Here is a 10,456-nt window from a genome sequence, read left to right as displayed (position 1 = left end):
ACACCGATCAAGAGGCGTACCTGTTATATCGTGACGTATCCCATATGTCTTTTCCCTGTTGTGCCTCATATATTATGACCCATTCCATGTGTCTCTACCATGTCATTACGCACTGGTCAGAGGATGTACTATGTGTGTCATAACGCATCCTGTACATCTTCGCCTCATTCCTTGCGCCAAGCGAGGGGCATGAGTTGCATGCCCCGTATGTCATGGCATATCAGGTGCTTGTTCACCATGTTATATACGTTAGACGAAAGGCATACCATTTGAGCCGGGATGCATCCCATACATCCTTGCCTCGTCCCACCTTCCATATCGTGAAGTGTCCCATGCGTCTCCATCATGTCAGCTATACGCTAGTCAAGACGTGTACTCGATGCACCGCCATGCATCGCCTATGTCCGAGTATTGTCAAGGTCGTACATCGCGATAGGTCGCATATGCGTCTCCCGTATCAGATACGCTAGTCTAGAGCCATACCTCGTATATCATGACCTGAGTTCTCACCTTGCTAGGTGCCTAAAGGAAGACATGCCCCATATATCGCAATGTATCTCGCGCGTCTTCACCATGTCTCACATGCCCGTCAAAAGGTCTACCCCGTGTGTTATGATGTGTCTCATGTATTAGTCCGGAGGAGCACCTTTAGACCTTGAGGTATTCCCTATGTCTTCGTCGTGTTATGCTTGGTGTGGCATATGTTGCACATATCTTTATCGTCCTGTTCATACCATTAGGGGGTGTACCGCATGCATTGTGACGTGCCACATGCATCTTCGCCATCGTGTTTAAGTTATCCGGAGACACGTCCCATGTGTCACGACATATTCCGCCTCCCTCTATCATGGTTAGGAATACTGTTCGTTAGATATGCATCCTTGCCAGATCCAAACTGCTTGGTGGTCATACCTCGTTTGTCATAACATTTGCATCGTGGGGCAAATTCCGTTCACTTTCCGCGTGGTCGACTCGAGACATACCATGTGTGTCGCCGCGTTGCTGACAACATATCGATAGTTCAAAAAAAAGAAAAAAAAAAAAAGAAACATTGTCACTGCATCGGTTCCCCCGAGATTCGAATTAACCATTCGTCACGTGTCTCATACACGTCCTACTTATGCCTCAAGACATATCATGTATGTCGCTACGCCTTAGTCAACACATCTCAAGATTACGACCGGTACCTTAGACTCAAATGGAACCATAATCTCACGGGTCATCGTCACCTCACTTTCGTATCTCAAGACATACCCACGGATGTCGCCACGCTATACACAATGCCCATGTGATTCCAAATTACGTTGTTGTATTATCCATACCCCTCACCTCGTAGGTTGCCATCATGACCTTCGCACGCTAAGACATGCCACGTGTGTCGGAGCGCCGTGCACCTATACTCCAAAGTTACGTGGTTGTAAGATCAAAACCTTAGGGTCGAGTGAACTGTTTCACACGAATCTCGTTTACCTGTCGTCGTTCGCATCTGGGGAGGTAGTCCATACGTAGCACCTCCGTATTTCAGAATTATGGGCAATACCCTGAGCTTCAAAACGAACCCTTGACTGGTGTGTTGTCCACGCTTCCCATTTGTACCTTTAGGTGCGCCACGGGGGTCGTCATAGTGTCCCCTCATATTTACATCATCCCACTGTCCGGACCCCAGGTTCACATTGACCCTCTAACGCACGCTTCACACGAAGTCATGGCGTCACATCCGCGCTTTAACTGGCGCCTTATATGTTGCCTCATCATATCTAATGAATCTATGCGTCATTGTACTAACCTCTTGGCTAGTAGGTCATCGTCACACCCCATTGGTACCCTCGGTCGTACCTTGTATGTCGACATGTCATTGTACTAGGGTAACCCGCGCATCCTTGGTCTTCTTGAGACACCCCGTCGCATCTTCAAAACAGCCAAATCGATATGAGACGTACCAGGTGTGTCACCGTATATCGTAACACGTCACTATTCCAAATATGTGACACTAGTGCTTCGAACACGTATCAGCTTTCGGTGCATATCCCGTATGTCACCGCTTGCGCTTTAGTCATACGTTGGGCCTTGTCAAAACGTGCCCCACATGTCACCTTATCATCGGCAATATTTGTAGTCCACGAATATGTCATTAGGCTATCCAATTCTGGACCGACCTTTGACGCACGTTCCGTGTGTCATCCCTCGCACCTTAGTCACATATCAAAGACTGAGTCGTTTATACCATCCAGTCAGGGTTAAGCTGGTGGCACACACCCCCATACGCGGTTTGGTACGTCCTGTTTGTAGGTCAAATGTCGAGTCATTCATGTCATTGAGTTCAAGTCGAATCTGGGGCAAGTTCATATATGTCATCATGTGCATCTCGCTTACATCTCCAATGTGGAGTCATTTGTATCGTCAAGTTCGAGTTGAACTTTTGGCACGTACCTGTCATATAGAGTGATTCACGTCGTCGAATCCAAGTCATACCCTTAGGCACGTACCCTATGGGCCGTCTCGAGCATCCCGCTCATACCTTGACACACTAAGTCGTTCATGTCATGAGGCTCCTATCAAACTCTTGACGTACGCCCCGTAAATCGTCACTCATGTCTTCAGTACGCCTCAAACAGCGGTTTGTTTATATTTTCAAATCCTCGACACGCTCCCCCTACATCATTGGTACCATTGTCTATGCGCCCCAAACCCCGAATTGCCTTATTTACGAGTCTGAGACATATGCCCTATGTGTCGCTATTTGGGTCTCGCTCGTATCAGTAGTATCGAGTTGTTCGTACCGCGTCTAAGTCCAACATATGGCACTTACCTCGAAGGTCTTGGTTTGTGCCTTCGTTGCTCCGCAAATTATTCATAGTGATAGGTTCCAGTCGAACTATCGATGTCTACCATGTATGTCATTGCTAGTGTCTCAAATATCGGTGATGGACCAAATACATCATAAATATCCACGTAAGATCTTTAGGGATTCTCATAAAATATATCGTCGTCGGGTTTGAGCTACGAAACAAATTGACCTTTGACACATACCAGGTAAGTCGTCGTTTCCGTCTCGTCGGTACCTCGATCGGATTAGGACACCTCTCATTCCACCAGACGCACCGATGTCCGCAAATTCATCGAGGTATTTATGTCTCTAGCTTGAGTTAATCTTTAGACTGCACCCTGCGTGTCGGTATCGTGTGTAGCTGACACCTCCAATGTTGTTAGGAGGTACCTCTTGAGTCATTTTTGTGCTTCATCCATGCCCAAAGTTGGTCAGATAATACGTATGTCGTATGTGTACCCTATTCGTGTCTCGTACCTAGCATGTTGGGTTTCCCACGCGACGGTCGAAAGGCCAAAATTAGGCCATCATATCGCTCGTATAAGTCAATCGTGGGGGCACATCAAGTTGGGACTCCCATCATGCCTTTTGGCTACCTCTAAGGCATACCATGTACGTCATCGTATTTCCTGAACGCACCACGTTTCAAACCACTATGTCAAGATACTAGTGAGCCAAGTAGGAGTTAATAATTGGCACATACCTCATACGTTGACGTATGCATCCTATTCGTACCTCGAATGTCGGGAATTTCGTGTTCGTTATCCCGTCAGATAATACCCATCATTGTAATAGTTGCTTTCCGAGAGAGGCTGACAATTGGCGCACATCACGTATGTCACTCACGTCTTCCTTATGCCTTAACCTGTTTGGGGCACACCCCGTGGGTTACCACTTTCTGCATAGCACGCCAAGGTTCCGTTGGTACGTCTACGTATTTGTATCTTGGGTATAAGCTAACCATTGACCCACACCCCATATGTGGTGGTCTCGTCCTGCTTGCTTCTAGTTTAGGACACACCCTCTATGTCGGTTTGTTTCAGGAAACTTATGTTTCCTAGAAAGGCGGTTCCCTGCTATCAGTATCGTTACCAGGTAAACTATGGACACATGCCCCACACGTCTCCATCAGGGTCTGTTTAGGTCTCGGACATACCGCGAGCGTCACATCAGCCCGTGTAACGCCCCGTATCTTCGAAGTACGTCATTACAACCGATGATGACAATCCCTAACATACACCTCATACATAGTCGCTTATGTTGTTTTTTTTACATTGTCAGTCATGTCGATGTACCAAGTATGTCATTCCCCCCACTCATGTCGCTACCCCTTGAATGTATCTACACGTCACGGATATCATCGGGGTACACTCTCATCTACCTAGCGTCCTAGGGAATTTTACTCATCAGGAGGGTCGTCTCAATCTCACAAGTCTCAGTCGTGTCGAGCGTCATTTAACATTATACAGCTTGTGAAGCATTGCAAGGTAAACTTGCAGGGTTCGTACTAATGTGTGTATAACAGTTGAAATGGTTTCAAGCATCGGCACTTCCAAACAGGTAAGTTAGCATAGACGACCGAAGTACTGCCAACGGCTCTGGTAAAAAAAAAAAGAAAAAAAGAAGGGGTTTAGCTCCAGTCAAATCGTGTTTACGTTGTAAGAAATAAAGCGCACACCACGAATCATGCATAAATTATACATCCATCTATAGGAGGCACAAGTAGATAGCTCTAGCATTCGCATCGCACGTGCATTGCATCATCAAAATTCATAATGCCTAAAAAGCTCCACTCACCTATCCTTTCTCTTTCCTTATTAGAAACCCAACTTATGGCCCAGTCCAGCAATTCAAACCACAATCCTGAGAGCCGTGTGCAAGGGGCTTTAGCCAAATACATCTTTTCTGATAAGTTCAAACGTGCTCTTAATGATCCGGAGAATACTAAGCATGAGGGGGTTGAAAATTCCCAAGAGATGATAGGAGGTTTCAATCTCAGAGCAGAAATCGAGCGAGTTCTTCCCGATATCCTTGCTTCAGATGAATTCAAGATAGAGCTGAAAAGGTTGGTCAGGGAGGTCCTGAGCGAGTCATTGGTTGCGGAGATCCCAAAAGCTGCTGTGGAGAAACCTATGTTCCAGCTCGCGTCACAAGTTAATCCACAAACATTCACTCCACCAAGGGTAGTCTCACATCATATTTCACGAACACAACAAGATCCACACCATCGGGGACATGAGATTACCAGGGTTGTTCGCCCTCCATCGCCCACTCAGTATAGAAGGGATGGAAGGGAATTCTCCACTTTCACTCTACCCTTGTTTGAAGTGTTGGAGAGTCTACGAATGCATGACATACTTCACCCTCTACCAGCCACGGGAGGTCAAACCACTGAATTAGTCAAACGCAGGGGCTACTGCCACTTCCACCAGAAACATGGTCACGAAACAAGCACTTGCATGAGGTTGAAGCATGAAATCCAAGATCTCATCGAAGCTGGAAAGATAAGTGACCCAGATCCTTCTCAACAGATGAAGCCTTCGACTTGTTCCTTGAATGGCAAAGTCTACAACGGATCAGGATAATCTAAAGAAGAAGTTCTCGAGATTGAGGACACTTATGAAGCGGAAGAACCTAAAGCTTCTTGAGGTAGCATGAGAGAAAGGATTGCACTTGTAGTCTTTATCCTTGTCTTTTATTTTATCTTCTATCCCACAAGATGTTATCAAACGTTCCTTTTGAATTCAATGAAATTTCGTTTCCGCAAATTTTATCCCAAATATATGTACTTACATTCGATATTCACTCAATTGAGATATTCCTGCTTCTATCATTGCATGGACGTAAGCTCTAGAATATACTTATTGCTCAGTACTTAACCACTGAAGAGAGAAAATTAAGAGAGTAAAGAAAAGAAAACAAAATAAATCATGAGAAGCGATTCCCTGGCTCTACAATGATAAGTCAGGCATAGACCCATCAAACGAGGGGTTCTCAATGGCTTGTGACAAAAAGAAGACTGAGCGACAATCAACAAAGTCCGAAAAAAGAGAGAAAAAGAAAAGGAAAGAAGGAGCAAGCAACAAGCCCTCAGAACCATACTAGCACTGAGGCACCGACAAAAATTTCTCCCCCAAAGGGGACACAAATACATGAGTGCGCCATTCAGAACGAGGCGGGGGCAACTAACCTACCAACAAGGAAGTACCTTGTTCCAGGATCAACGAAAGGGTTTAGATCTATGATGACTCAAAGTTGACAAGAAGAAAAAAAAGAAAAAAAAATGATGCAAAAAAGGCCCAGGGGCAAAGTCAATTCAATCGGAAGTAAAAGAAAATAAATCAAAAGCTGACGTGATCAGCCAAGAGGCGTCAAGGTGGCAAAAGCGGTTGACATTGTCCAACAAATGTGTAATCAAATGTACGAGAAAAGCTCACTTTAACGAAGAAAGATCAAATCCGTAGTCAAGTGAAGACGAAGGCGGCGACAAAGTTTAGAACTTTAATCAATCTCGAGGGAATCGTGGAATCCTTCTCATGAAAATTAAAAAAAAAAAGAAAAAAGAAAGAAAATCCCGATAGGTTGAAAATCCGCAAAGGACGGCCTATGCAACAATAAGGGACACCCCAATAAGTGAAAACCCCACGGGGCGCTTATTTGAAAATTCCGGGGATAAAAGGAGAGAGTTAAAATAATTGAAATGTAAAAACCCGAAAGGGCATACTTTGGTGACAGTGGTTAATAAACTGAGCAGTAAACAATTCAATGTATGTTTGCCAAGTGCCTTATTTAAGCTAGACGGTTGCATTTGCAATGAAAACACCCGCATCAATAGACACCCCTAAACCGATCCAAAATCTAAAAAAAAAAGGAAAAAACTAAAAAAAGAGACTATTCCTCTCTCCCATGCTCCATGAAGTCTGGTTCCTCTGCTTCTATGTGGTCCTCTCAAGAGTCAAACTTCGACCGAAGCATTTCTGCTCCCTAACTATTCCCAATGGAAGTATCCCTAGCTTGAGCGCACATGAAATCTCACCTCGAGTTGGCAGGGGCATGTGCCCGCATCAACTTCTGACCTACACCAAGACGTTAACTTCAATCAAGAGCACGACCCTGCAATCAAATCAACGTCCATCTCACTTCGGAAGCTTCTCCATTAACAAAGGCATCGGGCATGAACTCATCGTCAAATGCTCAGCATAGAAGTGGCCCGTGGATATGAACCCCCTGTGCTATCCGGTATCATTTACAATAATAATAAAAACTAAACAAAAGTTGGATTGAAAACCTCAAAAGAGGCGATCCAAGCAAAAGGAGAGATAGAGAAAATCGGTGAGATATAGAAAAGATGAATTGAAAACCCCTAGGGGCAGTTCATGGAAAAGGCGAGATAGAGAATATCAGAGAGATCCCGTTGAGTTGAAAACCCGAAAAGGGCGACTCAGGCCAAAATTAGGGAAAAAATGAATACGTCAAACTCTGGTTAAAGGCAAGAGCCCCTTGACACAAGCTCATCAAAACCAAATCCCCATCCTTACAACCCTTGGTTTCAAACTTATACTCGCCCTCATCCTCGCACTCCTTGGGGACGGCCTGAAACATCATTTCTCGATCTGAAGCTACAAAAATCCTCCAAGCCTATGAAAAGGGAATCCATCCGAGCATCTCATCCATATGTACATAGTTTGCATTCCCACATGTCATACATCCATATAAAGCAAAACACATAGGCCACACGTATGCACATTCAAACACGCGCACGGTCACCTGTATACGCACATATAAGTGTTTACATGCATCCATAGGTTAGGCTACATCCACCCATCTCTATGCATCGCTACATACCTCTCCTTGACACAAGCTCATCAAAACCAAATTCCCGTCCTTATAACCCTTGGTTTCAAACTTATCCTCACCCTCGTCCTTGCACACCTTGGGGATGGCCTGAAGCATCATTTATCGATCTAAAGCTACCGAAATCCTCCAGCCTATGAAAAGGGAATCCATTCGACCATCTCATCCACACATACATAGTTTGCATACACACATGTCCATACATCCGCATAAAGCAAAACACATAAGCCACACTTATGCACATTCAAACACACGCACAGTCACCTGCACACACACACATAGGTGTTTACATGCATCCATAGACTAGGCTACCTTCACCCATCTATATGCATCACTACACGCCTGCGGTCGATTTAGAGACTAGGGTCGCTAGAAAGAGCCATTTTACCTGCGGTCGATTTAGAGACCAGGGTTGCTATTGAGCCATTTTACCTGCGGTCGATTTAGAGACCAGGGTTGCTTTTGAGCCATTTTACCCGCGGTCGTGGACCAGGGTTGCTTTTGAGCCATTTTACCCGCGGTCATGGACCAGGGTTGCTTTTGAGCCATTTTACTCGCGGTCGTGGACCAGGGTTGCTTTTGAGCCATTTTACCCGCGGTCGTGGACCAGGGTTGCTTTTGAGCCATTTTTACCCGCGGTCGATTTAGAGATCGGGGTTGCTTTTGAGCCATTTTACCTGCGGTCGATTTAGAGACCAGGGTTGCTATTGAGCCACTTTACTTGCAGTCGATTTAGAGACTAGGTTCCCAGAAAGAGCGTCCGTCCGCGGCCGATTTAGAGGCAAGGACAGATCGAAGATGAGGAAGGAACTTGCGACATGGAGATCAGGTATTTCTTCCTCCTACTCTTTACGTGTATTTTACTTTAATATATTTACATTGCATGTGTTGCGTTAGCGAAAAACGTTTTCAAAACACACACATCACTGTCAAAATAGGAAAGTAGGGGCAACTGTAGACACCGAGTCGGAGGACCTGTGACGAAAACCTGAAACAAGACGGTTGAAGTGGTTGGTTCCGGGAGTTTTTAACGCAAAAATATATAATAAAAAACCGAGAGGTCAGTAGGAGTCGCTATCGTCGAGTGGACGGCTCGCGAGTGCTCAGTAACGTGGTGCGAACGCCTAGCGGCAGCCGACGGGTGTCCGACGATAGTTGGACGCGCGCCCGGCAGCGCGGGGCGTAAGCTTGACGTCCGCTGGGCGCGCGCGCCCGACAGCGCGGGGCGCGCACGCCCGGCAGCCTCTAGGCGAGCGCCCAACTAGGTTGGGCGTTCGCCCAACCTACTTTGGGCGACGCCCAACTTTAGCCGGGCGTCGCCCAAAGTTTCCGGGGATCCATGCCTATATAAGGCACGGATCCCCATGCATTTAGGGGGGGAAAAGGAGAGAGAGATTTTGGAGCTTTCTCACTCTAAACATTTTTAGAGAGAGAAAGTCAATTTTTTGGAGAAAAATATTTTTTTCCCAAAAAATCCAAATTTTCAAAAGTTGAATATTTTATCGAAAACACAAAAAACACAGAAAAATCACGGTTGGTGGAATCAACCGACTTCAACTGTCAATACCGAACTTGAGGTATTATCCGAGGACTAGACTCGTTTTATTTTATTTTATTTATTTCCTTTATTTATTTATTTTTATGTTATAATTTTATTTATTTATCACGTTTTACTTAATTTTTCGTATTTATTTAATTTTCGTCTCGTATTAAATAAACGTTCGGTTTTGTTTTAAAATAAAAACCTCGTTTTAATATCCCAACACGAACCGTGATCCGATTCAAAGGTAGTTCGGGATTAATAAAAACGTTGTAATTATAAGTTTTGAAGATATTTCGAAATAACGTTTTAAAATAAAACATTGTTTTAGGATTCTCCATTATAGACTATGATCCTATTTGGGTAGTTCGGAGATCCAAAACGATAGAATAGATCTAATTTAAAGTGTTTGAACAAATCTGGAAACTGTTGGAGCAGTTCTGTAATTTTCCGTTTTCTGTCACTAAAGGCTGTTTACCGACGGATTTTCCGTCGGTAAAGCTGCTGAAATGTAAAAAATGCTGTTTTGGTCCCTCTTTCTCAACTTTTAGGCTTTCGGTCCTTTATATATATATGTATATTTATGTAACATATACTTTCAAGCTATTTTTAAATACTTTGTACATATATTTATTTAATGTGTTTATATATCATTTCTTTTCATCAATTTGATTTAGAGTTTATTCTCTATATATTATTATGTACCAAACTATTTTGATTTAGAGTTGATTTTCTTATTTATGAATTTTATTCTCTATCTTTACATTATTTCTTAAATAAAAATCAAAGTGTATTTTAATTAGCCTTATCCTTATTTTCACTTATATATGTATTATTACTTTTCTTATCATGTATTTGATCTACATATATTATTACTATTTTACCATTCTTACATATAAGTATAAATATGTATATTTATTCTCCATTTGGATTTCCTATAGGTATATATTCTTTAAATATATTTGGGTTGGGTGAGTTTGAGATTCAATTTATTATTTGTTGATTATTGTATTCAAGTAAGGTTCAATTGAGTGAAAAAGGGGAAAATAAATCACAAAAAGAGAGTTTAATTTGTTGGTTTAAATTAAAGCTTTTCTAGATATTCCTAAAGTGTAAAAACCGTTTTCTTGACGTTTTTTTAAACCATTTCCTAAAAAATCACGTGTTAAAACCTTAATTCGTTCCAACGACGGATTAAGCGAACCTTGTAATTAAAATCGTTTTCGTTGTAAATA

This window comes from Euphorbia lathyris, chromosome 5, assembly GCF_963576675.1.
Source record: "Euphorbia lathyris chromosome 5, ddEupLath1.1, whole genome shotgun sequence".
NCBI classification, from domain to species: Eukaryota; Viridiplantae; Streptophyta; class Magnoliopsida; order Malpighiales; family Euphorbiaceae; genus Euphorbia; species Euphorbia lathyris.
The sequence above is the reverse complement of the archived record's forward strand: the minus strand, read 5'-3'. Positions refer to the sequence as shown.